This window comes from Somniosus microcephalus, chromosome 4, assembly GCF_052327205.1.
Source record: "Somniosus microcephalus isolate GS21.2 chromosome 4, FLI_Smic_1.0, whole genome shotgun sequence".
Taxonomy (NCBI): domain Eukaryota; kingdom Metazoa; phylum Chordata; class Chondrichthyes; order Squaliformes; family Somniosidae; genus Somniosus; species Somniosus microcephalus.
Window position 1 is genome coordinate 55,769,984 of NC_140990.1, and position 12,822 is coordinate 55,782,805.

General features: G+C 50.0%; 1 pseudogene; it reads left to right on the forward strand.

The window, feature by feature from the left end:
* LOC147118938 (uncharacterized) overlaps window positions 1–11,217 on the forward strand; it is a 79,815-nt pseudogene extending 68,598 nt beyond the window's left edge.
* Window positions 11,218–12,822: the final 1,605 nt, after the last annotated feature.

A 12,822-nucleotide genomic window follows, 5' to 3' on the forward strand; every position in this document is an offset into this window, starting at 1 on the left:
AGCTCGGGGTGTGAGCGGCCCGCGTCCCCCCGGGGTTCATGAACCCGCTCCCTGAGCTCGGGGTGTGAGCGGCCCGTGTCCCCCCCCGGGGTTCATGAACCCGCTCCCTGAGCTCGGGGTGTGAGTGACCCGCGTTCCCCCGGGGTTCAGGAACCCGCTCCCTGAGCTCGGGGTGTGAGTGACCCGCGTTCCCCCGGGGTTCATGAACCTGCTCCCTGAGCTCGGGGTGTGAGTGACCCGCGTTCCCCCGGGGTTCATGAACCCGCTCCCTGAGCTCGGGGTGTGAGTGACCCGCGTTCCCCCGGGGTTCATGAACCCGCTCCCTGAGCTCGGGGTGTGAGCAGCCGGCGTCCCCCCCGGGGTTCATGAACCCGCTCCCTGAGCTCGGGGTGTGAGCAGCCCGCGTCCCCCCGGGGTTCATGAACCCGCTCCCTGAGCTCGGGGTGTGAGCAGCCCGCGTCCCCCCGGGGTTCATGAACCCGCTCCCTGAGCTCGGGGTGTGAGCGGCCCGCGGCCCCCCGGGGTTCATGAACCCGCTCCCTGAGCTCGGGGTGTGAGCGGCCCGCGTCCCCCCGGGGTTCATGAACCCGCTCCCTGAGCTCGGGGTGTGAGCGGCCCGCGGCCCCCCGGGGTTCATGAACCCGCTCCCTGAGCTCGGGGTGCGAGCGGCCCGCGTCCCCCCGGGGTTCATGAACCCGCTCCCTGAGCTCGGGGTAGAGCGGCCCGCGTCCCCCCGGGGTTCATGAACCCGCTCCCTGAGCTCGGGGTGCGAGCGGCCCGCGTCCCCCCGGGGTTCAGGAACCCGCTCCCTGAGCTCGGGGTGTGAGCAGCCGGCGTCCTCCCCGGGGTTCATGAACCCGCTCCCTGAGCTCGGGGTGTGAGCGGCCCGCGTTCCCCCGGGGTTCATGAACCCGCTCCCTGAGCTCGGGGTGTGAGTGGCCCGCGTCCCCCCGGGGTTCATGAACCCGCTCCCTGAGCTCGGGGTGTGAGTGGCCCGCGTCCCCCCGGGGTTCATGAACCCGCTCCCTGAGCTCGGGGTGTGAGCAGCCCGCGTCCCCCCGGGGTTCATGAACCCGCTCCCTGAGCTCGGGGTGTGAGTGGCCCGCGTCCCCCCGGGGTTCATGAACCCGCTCCCTGAGCTCGGGGTGTGAGCGGCCCACGTCCCCCCTGGGTTCATGAACCCGCTCCCTGAGCTCGGGGTGTGAGCGGCCCGCGTCCCCCCGGGGTTCATGAACCCGCTCCCTGAGCTCGGGGTGCGAGCGGCCCGCCTCCCCCCGGGGTTCATGAACCCGCTCCCTGAGCTCGGGGTGTGAGCGGCCCGCGTCCCCCCGGGGTTCATGAACCTGCTCCCTGAGCTCTCTCACCTGATGTGTCAGCTGCTGCTGCCAAGGTCCGCGCATGCTCAGCTCACACTGCCCGGGTGCTTGACGGGAGCTCCGGACCAATAGGAAGAGCGGGGCGGGCTGGAGGACCGAGCAGGCGGCGGGTCCTCCAACCAATCGGAGTGTGTGAGGGGCGGGGCTTGACCTTTAAACCTGAACAACAGAAGGTGAGCTGAGCATGTGCGGACCTTGGCAGCAGCCGCTGACACATCAGGTGAGAGCGCTCAGGGAGCGGGTTCATGAACCCCGGGGGGACGCGGGCCGCTCACACCCCGAGCTCAGGGAGCGGGTTCATGAACCCCAGGGGGACGCGGGCTGCTCACACCCCGAGCTCAGGGAGCGGGTTCATGAACCCCGGGGAGACGCGGGCCGCTCACACCCCGAGCTCAGGGAGCGGGTTCATGAGCCCCGGGGGGACGCGGGCCGCTCACACCCCGAGCTCAGGGAATGGGTTCATGAACCCCGGGGGGACGCGGGACGCTCACACCCCGAGCTCAGGGAACGGGTTCATGAACCCCGGGGGAGGCTGCGAGATTCTCAGCAGCTCAGCTCTGCTCGGTGCTGTGTGAACGGGCTGCTCCACACCCCGGCTGCTCACGGGGAACGCCAGTGCGGAGGGCCCAGTGCAGAAGGCCCAGGGTGGGTGACCCAGAAGAGAGTGTCCTAGGCGGAAGGCCCAGCACGGAGGACCCCAGGCAGGGGGTGTAGGGCGGAGCGGCTGGTCGACAGAAGCGGAGTCGGGAGATGCTGTGCGTGAGCATGCTGCACGGTTTCTAAAGGTGAAGAACGGTCTCCGGCCCGAATGAGTTCCAGCGGCCCCGCCTGTGCTCTATCTGGTGGCAGCTGTGAGGCTTTGTTTCGGTGATGGGATCGGGTTTGTGCGCCGCCATTTGGTGGAGGAAAGACAGACTGTTCCCATCTATAGTATGGTGCTTGAACAGCCATAGGATGAGAAAAGAGAACGGGATAAAAGTGAAAAAGGAAAATAAAAGACAAAACAAAGTAATATCAGCCAGGAATAACGAATGTCTTGATGGCTGGATCCTGTGAGTGATAACAGCAAGAAGGAGATTTGAGGAGTCGTTTTCCTCTTTTACGGGATTTGAGAAAGTGGTCGGCTTCTTTTCTGTGGAAAGGTTGAAGACTGTGGACAAGGATCATGACATTATATGGTTGGATAACATCAAGTGAAGGCGAGGAGTTATTAGAGTGCCAATAGGACTGGCGTTGAATTGGTATTACTTGTTTTTGAAGAAGTTTCGGGTTCTGGTTAAAATAGTTTACTTGAAGTTTTAAGTGATTTTTTGATATGGTTGTGGGATTTTCTATATTGTGGTGTTATTTAGTGTTAAAGCCTTCCTTAATTGAACGAACGAACGCTCTAGTGAACGCACGCATGCGGACACAAATAATACGCACGCACGCACGTATACACAATGGAACTTACGTTCGACCGAATGAAGGGCCCGCTCTCCAGGATGGGGGTCACTCGGTGAATGTGAGGCCTGCCGGACGGATGAACGAACGCACACAGGTAGACAAATGATACGCACACTTACACAATGGAACTTACGTTCGACCGAATGAAGGGCCCTCGCTCCCCAGGTGAAAGTCGGCTTGGTGAGCGTGAAGCCTGCCGGACAGATGAACGAACACACAGGCATGCACGCAGATAGAAACGGCACACATGTACGCAGTCATGCACATGGAACTTACGCTTGAGCGAACGAACGGACGAATGAATGACTGAATGATTGAACAATGCCAGTTGGACTGGCGTGTACGGATTCTTGGTTTATTAAATAGTTGCAGTTTGTACTGTAAACATTATTGATTTACCTGTAAAATTTATTGTTGTATTTATATTGTTGACCATAATTGGTCAATGAATGTAATGGATTTACTATGTAACTGTTGAGTTGTATAAGTACTGTTGTACTTGAATGTTAAAATTTAAAAAAAGGACAACAGATTATACCAAGCAAAAATGAAGAGTTACTAGATTGCCAGTAGGACTGGTATGTATTGTTTTTTAGTATGGGTACCTGTATTGTTGACATTGGTTTTGTCTGGAAAAATTTATTATTGTATTTGTACTGTTAATCCTAAAGCTGTTTTTTCTAAGGCTTAGCCTTATTGTGGTTAATGAATGTAATGGATTTATCATGTAATTGATGAATTGTAACAAGTACTACTAGATGTAAATAAAAGAAAAAAAAATGAACCCCGGGGGGACGTGGGCTGCTCACACCCCGAGTGCGGCCCCAGACCCCATTATTAAAACACTCAACATTGTCCGCTTCACAAACACCCGGGGTGGGCCTCAGGCCCCGAACAAGAGCCTCCGGGCCGGGTGTTTGCCCCGAGCGGGGCGGTAGCTGCGGGGCTTTCTCCCGGTGATAGGCCCAGGGTAACAGCCGCCATCTTGAGAGGCTCAGGGGGCAGCAGGGCGCATGCGCGGCCCCCTTGGCCAGGAACCAGGAGGAGAGAATCTTGTCAATTTCTATCCTGGACTCACAGTGATGGCTTTTGTAAACTCCTTTTGCAGGCTGTGAGAAGGGCAGCATTTACACACCGCAAACTCAAACCAACAACTTACCTTTATATAGCACCTTTAAAACATCACAGTAGCGCAGTCAGACAATAATCGACACACATACTTTGTTTGTGGCCCAGTGCACTGACACAAAGTTCCTTCACAACTGTAACAATTTTGTTACGGTTGCTGTGAAGGCTGCGCTAACTCTGCTCGTACACCTGGTCTCCAAAGGAGGCAAAACAGGACTAATGCTGCCGAGCTCAGCTCTTCCTGATCAAAAATATCAACTGTTTAGCCTCGCAGGGAAATGCACAAAAGAGGCAGCAGTTCTCATTGGCTGACCAGGAAAGTCCTATTTAGATTAAACTCCTTCACCCAGAGAGTGCTGAGAATATGGAACTTGCTGCCACAGGGAGTAGTTGAGGTGAAGAGCATGGATGTATTTAAGGGGAAGCTGGATAAACACATGGGAGAAAGGAATAGAAGGAGATGCTGATAGGGTGAGATGAAGAGAGATGGGAGGAGGCTCGTGTGGACGAGTTGGGCCGAATGGCCTGTTTCTGTGCTGTACAATCTGTGATAAAAATAATAACTTCCGGGAAGTTATGTCATCACTTCCTGTGAACTGTGAACTATGAACTATGAACTGTGTACATACCTCACTTCCTGTCATGTGTCACTTCCTGTTGGACTGGTATAAATACTGGTCTGTTCAGTATTGTAAGAGGCTTCTACCAGAGGCATGGTAAAGACCTCTCTTGTATATAGTGTGTTTATAAGTTACTTAAAGCTTACTTTAAAGTTACTTGATGGTAAGCCTCCTTTTTCTTACATCAATTTAAGTAACTTAGTATTTACACTCACGAATACTAGACCTTCGGACAAACTCGGAATTAAGGATCCAGGGAACCACCCATCATGGAGAAAATCCTTAGACCTATTCGTCTGGACTTGGACCCGAATGCACCAGCAGCTGGCAGGGTATGGAAGCATTGGTACCGTACTTTTGAGAATTTTCTGGATGAATGTGAAGCGGATGCTCCTGCTAGATTGAAGATACTTATCAATTATGTGACCCCAAAAGTGTTCGAATATGTTGATGAATGGGATAATTACGATGAGGTGATTCGGGCACTTAAGAAACTGTATGCCAAGACCCCAAATGAGGTCTATGCTAGACATCTACTGGCCACAGCCCGACAAGGGCCAGGGGAATCAATTGACGAATTCCTGCAAGAACTTCGCAGGCTCAGCGTAGATTGTAACTTTCAGGCAGCCTCAGCTGAGCTGTACCGCCAAGAAATGATTCGTGATGCTTTCATCTGCGGGATTGCCTCTCCATTTATACGCCAGCGTCTACTAGAAAGTAAAACACTTGAGCTACAAAAAGCTTTTGACCTAGCTTGTTCACTGGATTTGGCAAAGAGAAATGCAGACCTCTATCAGCTGCCCAGATCTCGATCTGCTGCTGTAGCTGCAACCAGACAATTCAAGCGGTCTCAGGTGAACCCTATCATGGGGGAATCTAATTCTGATAATTCTGATGAAGAAGAGGAGGACGACCCCACTTTAGCAGCCTCTTGGCAATCTAGGAAGGAATGCTTCTTTTGTGGAGATGCTTTTCACCCTAGGAAAACCTGCCCTGCTCGCAATGCAATCTGCAGTTATTGCGGGAAAAAAGGACACTTTGCTAAAGTTTGCCTATCAAGGGCCTCTACGAGGGCCAATCCAGCTAAGGCCTACCGAACTGCCCCAATTAGGGCCTATCAAGATGCTCCAGCTAGGACCTATCAAGCTTCCTCTCGAGCTCTCTCCCGAAGAAGCACACCGAGAGTTTTAGCCACTCTCTGTGCAACGACACCAATTACAGCTGCTTGCCCACAGAACCTGTCTCATGCTGCCACAAAAATTTCAATTAAAGGGCATACCTTAGATGCCTTAATTGACTCAGGAAGTACTGATAGTTTCATTAAGGAACAGATTGTTGCGAAATTGAAACTACATGTCTTCCCATCGGACCAGGCAATTGCGATGGCCCAGTCATCACTTAATACCAGAATCTCCGGCTTTTGTGTTGTTGATATGACACTTCATGGTCGGATGTATCCCTCCACCCGACTTTCGGTGCTCAAGGACTTATGTAGTGATCTCCTCTTAGGACTGGACTTCCAAAAACAGCATAAGAAACTCACCATTGAGTTTGGTGGATCCAAACCCGGACTTACTATTTCTAATATACCGTCTAAATTACCATTTTGTGCATTATCAGCAGCTTCACTTGATGAACCCTCATTATTTGCCAGTATTCCGCCTCAATGCCAACCGATAATAACGAAATCGCGGCGCTTTAATCAGGAAGACCAATCTTTTATTGCGGCTGAAATCTCTCGACTTCTAGCAGGGGATATCATTGAACCATGTTCGTCGCCCTGGCGGGCTCAAGTCGTCATTGTCAAGAACCCTCTAAAACCTCACAAACAGCGACTATGCATCGATTATTCGCAAACCATCAATCAATATACCGACTTGGACGCCTACCCATTGCCACGCATTGATGATATGGTTAATAAACTGGCCGAATACAAAGTGTTCTCAGCTTACGATTTAAAAAGTGCCTATCATCAGTTACCCTTGAAGGTCTCAGATAAGCAGTACACAGCCTTTGAGGCTAATGGACGGCTGTACCAATTTTGTCGCCTCCCATTCGGGGTTACTAATGGAGTGGCTGTCTTTCAACGGGCAATGGATGGCCTGGTTAAGCAGGAAAACCTAAGGGACACTTTTCCCTATCTTGATAACATTACCATTGCAGGTCACGATCAACAGGAACACGACTCCAACCTCCAAAAATTTCGGGATGCCCTCCATCGCCGTAATTTGACCCTGAATGAATCCAAATCTGTTGAGTCGCAACCGACCATCAACATCCTTGGCTACTGCGTAGGCAATGGTATCATTAAGCCAGACCCAGAAAGACTTCGCCCGCTCCAAGAGCTCCCGTCACCTAAGAATCCAGCTTCTTTACGTCGGGCTCTCGGTCTGTTTGCATACTACGCTAAATGGATTCCTAATTTTTCGGACAAAATCCAACCCTTGCTGCATGCTAGATCATTTCCACTGGAAACAGCGGCTGTTGCAGCCTTTAACCTTCTCAAAAAACAGTTGGAGAAAGCGGCTCTTCACTCCATTGATGAGAATCTCCCTTTCGTGGTTGAATGTGATGCCTCGGAGGTGGCGATCTCGGCTACTCTGAATCAGGAAGGTCGTCCTGTAGCATTTATGTCCAGGACCTTACAAGGTGCCGAGCTACATTATCCTCCGGTTGAGAAAGAAGCCACAGCCATCATAGAGGCAGTACGGAAGTGGAACCATTTTCTAGCTCGCCAGCACTTTACATTGATCACGGACCAACGATCAGTTGCCTTCATGCTCGATAATCGAAAACGAACCAAAATTAAGAATAATAAAATACAACTTTGGAGGATGGAACTGGCCTCTTTTGGTTATACCATTCTCTATCGGCCTGGCAAGGAGAATGTGGCCCCGGACACCCTCACACGGGCATTCTGCTCCACTATGTCATCCTCCACCCTCATGGATGTCCACAATGGTTTGTGCCATCCTGGTGTTACGCGCATGCTACATTTCGTACGATCACGGAATCTCCCTTTTTCCACTGGAGATGTAAAGAAAATATGCTCAGAATGCCGGCTTTGTGCGGAATTAAAACCTCAGTTCTTCCGCCCCTCAGATGGTATACTCATACATGCAACCCAACCGATGCAACGACTTAGCATCGATTTTAAGGGCCCAGTACCCTCTTCAACTCGGAACACATATTTGCTCGCCATGATCGACGAATATTCACGTTTTCCGTTTGCCTTCCCCTGCTCCAATATGCTGGCGTCCACAGTAATCTGCTGCCTTGAGCAGGTATTTTCTCTCTGTGGCATGCCGGCTTATATTCACTCAGATCGGGGTCCATCCTTTATGTCGAGGGAACTCAAGGACTACCTCTCAGAACGGGGAATTGCTACAAGCAAAACAACACCATACCATCCCATCGGAAATGGGCAGGTAGAGAGGTATAATGGTATCATCTGGAATTCCGTACGTCTCGCTTTAAGATCTCGGGGCCTACCCGACCAGCAATGGGAAACAGTGCTTCCGGATGCATTGCACTCTATACGGTCCCTGCTTTCTACAGCCACAAATACTACACCTCATGAGCGGTTCTTTGGATTCCAGCGTCGCTCATCTCATGGGACATCACTCCCGTCATGGCTAACTACTCCTGGACCTGTATTACTCCGAAGATACGTTCGGACGTCTAAAAATGACCCTCTTGTAGACGAGGTCGAACTAACCGATGCCAACCCCACCTATGCAAACATACGATATTCCGACGGCCGAGAATCTACCGTATCATTACGGGATCTGGCTCCCTGCCCACCAGGACCTAGTGGGACATCGGGTGATGGCATTTCACCAGGAAACTCTTGGGACCTATCGGGTACCCCTCTCCAGGATCCTGATCGGACACCAACTAGCTTGGTGCCGGTAGAACCCCGTGCTCAAGGTTGCGACCCTCCCAGTACCACGCATGAAAGTACTGGTCTGCCACAGACCAGCTCTGCACCTCCCTCTGAACAGAGGCAGTCTGACTTTGAACCTATTGGGGCTCGTACTCGAAGCCATGATCTCCCCGACCCTTCACAGGGCAATCCAGGCCACACGGACTCTGGCCAATGGCCAACCGCATGTAAGCGGACCAGCGACCCTCTACGACGGGAATCCAAACGGGTGCGACTCTTCCTTGTTCGGCGGCTGCGGACCAAAAGGTAGACCACAGCCTCCTAAACCTGCAGGAGGGAAGAATGTGATAAAAATAATAACTTCCGGGAAGTTATGTCATCACTTCCTGTGAACTGTGAACTATGAACTGTGTACATACCTCACTTCCTGTCATGTGTCACTTCCTGTTGGACTGGTATAAATACTGGTCTGTTCAGTATTGTAAGAGGCTTCTACCAGAGGCATGGTAAAGACCTCTCTTGTATATAGTGTGTTTATAAGTTACTTAAAGCTTACTTTAAAGTTACTTGATGGTAAGCCTCCTTTTTCTTACATCACAATCTATGTAATTCTATGTAATAAGAGAGGATAGACTGCTCCATAGAAACTGGAATTAATCTGTTCTGCATTTTTATCCTGAACTTAGTGATATCTTTTGTAAACTACTTTTACAGGGAATATCATCAGCCTTTGAATGTGGAAGGAGAAATGTTTGCCTGTTCTGTCCGTGGGAAAAGATTTCAAACATCAGTGTGACTGGAAAAGCACCGAACACACACACCCGAGTGAGAGTGTTCCAGTGCACTGACTGTGGAAAGAGCTTTAACCAGTTACACAGCCTGAAAAAACATTGCACCATTCACAGCAGGGAGAAACTGTACACATGTTGTGTGTGTGGATGAGGCTTCAACTGATCGTCCAACCTGGAGACACACAAGGACACCCGCAAAATGGAGAAACCGTGGGAATGTGGGGACTGTGGGAAGGGATTCAGCTCCCCATCCCGGCTGGATACTCATCGAAACATTCACACTGGGGAGAGGCCGTTTGTCTGCTCCGAGTGTGGGAAGGGATTCAGTCAGTCATCCCACCTTCTGACACACCAGCGAGTTCACACTGGGGAGAGACCGTTCAGTTGCTCTCACTGTGGGAAGAGATTTGGGCAGTTATCGAACCTCACTAACCACCAGCGAATTCACACTGGAGAGGCCATTCAGCTGCTCTCAATGCAGGAAGAGGTTTGGGCAGTCATCTAGCCTCACTGAACACATGCGAGTTCACACTGGAGAGAGGCCATTCACCTGCTCTGTGTGTGGGAAGGTTTTTGCTCAATTAGCCAACCTCACTAAACACCAATTTGTTCACACTGAAAAGAGACCTTTCAAATGTTCTGCGTGTGGGAAGAGCTTTAAAAGCACAAGAGATCTGCTGACACACCACCACACTCACACTGGGGCAAGGCCGTTCACCTGCTCCGTGTGTGGGAAGGGATTTGCTAATTCATCCCACCTGCTGACACACCAGCGAGTTCACACTGGGGAGAGGCCGTTCACCTGCTCCGTGTGTGGGAAGGGATTCACTCAGACATCCCACCTGCTGACACACCAGCGAGCACACTGGGGAGAGGGCGTTCACCTGCTCCGTGTGTGGGAAGGGATTCACTGATTCATCCACCCTGCTGAGACACCAGCGAGTTCACACTGGGGAGAGGCCATTCACCTGCTCCGTGTGTGGGACGGGATTCATTCAGACAACCCACCTGCTCAATCATCAGTGAGTTCACACTGGGGAGAAGCCGTTCACCTGCTCCGTGTGTGGTAAGAGATTCACTCGGTCATCCCACCTGCTGAAACACCAGCGAGTTCACAAATGACTGCAGTGGTTGGATTCTGCTGTCAGTTACATGCAGGACTGAACCATGTTCATTCTGACAATTGAGGTTTAAGAACATAAACATAAGAACATAAGAAATAGGAGCAGGAGTAGGCCAATCGGCCCCTCGAGCCTGCTCCACCATTCAATAAGATCATGGCTGATCTGATCCTAACCGTCAATCTACAATCACAGAACCATCTCCTGAATCTAACAGAATTAGACACACGAAATAGGAGCAGGATCAGGCTACACGGCCCCTGGGCCCGCTCCACTACCCACAGGGCCATGTCCGATCCGAACCGAGACTCATGTCCAAATTCCTGCCCGCTCCCCGTAACCCTTAATTCCCTTTACTTCTAGGAACTTGTCTCTTTCTGTTTTAAATTTATGTAATGATGTAGCTTCTACAGCTTTTTGGGGCAGCATATTCCATGGACCTACCACCCTCTGAGTGAAGTAGTTCCTCCTCATCTCAGTTTTGAAAGAGCAGCCCCTTATTCTGAGACTATGCCCCCTAGTTCTAGTTTCACCCATCATCGGGAACATCCTCCCTGCATCCAACCGATCCAACCCCTTCACAATCTTATATGTTTCAATAAGATCGCCTCTCATTCTTCTGAACTCCAATGAGTAGAGTTCCAATCTACTCAACCTCTCCTCATATGTCCATCCCCTCATCCCCGGGATTAACCGAGTGAACCTTCTTTGTACTGACTCGAGAGCAAGTATGTCTTTTCTTAAGTATGGACACCAAAACTGTATGCAGTATTCCAGGTGCGGTCTCACCAATACCTTGTACAACTGAAGCAATACCTCCCTATTTTTATATTCTATCCCCCTAGCAATGAAAGCCAACATTCCATTGGCCTTCTTAATCACTTGCTGCACCTGCATACTAACCTTTTGAGTTTCGTGCACCAGGACCCCCAGATCCCTTTGTACTTCAGTACTTTCCAGTTTCTTACCATTAAGATGATAACTTGCTCTACGATTTTTCCTGCCAAAGTGCATAACCTCACACTTTCCAGTATTGTATTCCATCTGCCAAATCTCTGCCCACTTACTTAGCCTGTCTATGTCCCCTTGCAGGTTTTTAATGTCCTCCTCACTCACTACTTTCCCTCCCATCTTAGTATCATCTGCAAACTTTGATATGTTACACTCGGTCCCCTCCTCCAAATCGTTAATATAGATTGTAAAGAGTTGGGGACCCAGCACTGACCCCTGCGGAACACCACTAGTTACTGATTGCCAGTCTGAGAATGAACCATTTATCCCAACTCTCTGCCTTCTGTTAGATAGCCAATCCTCTATCCATGCCAGAATATTACCCCCAACCCTGTGATTTTTTATCTTAAGCAATAATCTTTTGTGTGGCACCTTGCCAAATGCCTTTTGGAAGTCTAAATACACTACGTCCACTGGTTCCCCTTTATCCACCCTATATGTTACTTCCTCAAAGAACTCCAGCAAATTTGTCAAACATGACTCCCCTTCATAAAACCATGCTGACTTTGTCCTATTAAATTATGATTATCCAAATGTCCTGTTACTGTCTCCTTAATAATGGACTCCAAAATTTTACCTACCACAGATGTTAGGCTAACCGGTCTATAGTTTCCAGCCTTCTGTCTACTGCCCTTTTTAAATAAGGGTGTTACATTAGCAGTTTTCCAGTCTGCTGGGACCTTTGCTGAGTCCAGGGAGTTTTGGAAAATTATTGCTAATGCATCCACAATCCCTACCGCCACTTCCCTCAAGACCCTAGGATGTAAGCCATCAGGTCCAGGTGATTTATCCGCCTTGAGTCCCATTATTTTACCGAGTACCACTTCCTTAGTGATTTTGATCGTGTTTAGCTCCTCCCCCCCATAGCCCCCTGTTTGTCCAGTGTTGGGATATTCTTAGTGTCTTCTACTGTAAAGACTGATACAAAATATTCATTCAGTGTTTTTGCCATCTCCCTATTTCCCACCATTAATTTCCCGGTCTCATCCTCTAAGGGACCAACATTTACTTTAGCCACCCTTTTTCTTTTTATATAACTATAAAAACTCTTACTATCTGTTTTTATATTTTTTGCTAATTTACTTTCATAATCTATCTTCCCTTTCTTAATCAATCTTTTTGTTATTTTTTGCTGTCTTTTAAAGTTTTCCCAATCCTCTATCCTCCCACTAGATTTGGCTACCTTATATGCCCTTGTTTTTAGTCGAATACTATCCTTAATTTCTTTACTTAGCCACGGATGGCTGTCTTTTCTTTTACACCCTTTTCTTCTCAGTGGAATATATATTTTTTGGAAGTTGTAAAATAACTCCTTAAATGTACACCACTGATAATGTATCGCCTTACCCTTTAATCTATTTTCCCAATCCACTCTACTCAATTCCGCTCTCATACCTTCATAGTCTCCTTTATTCAAGCTTAGCACGCTTGTTTGAGATCCAA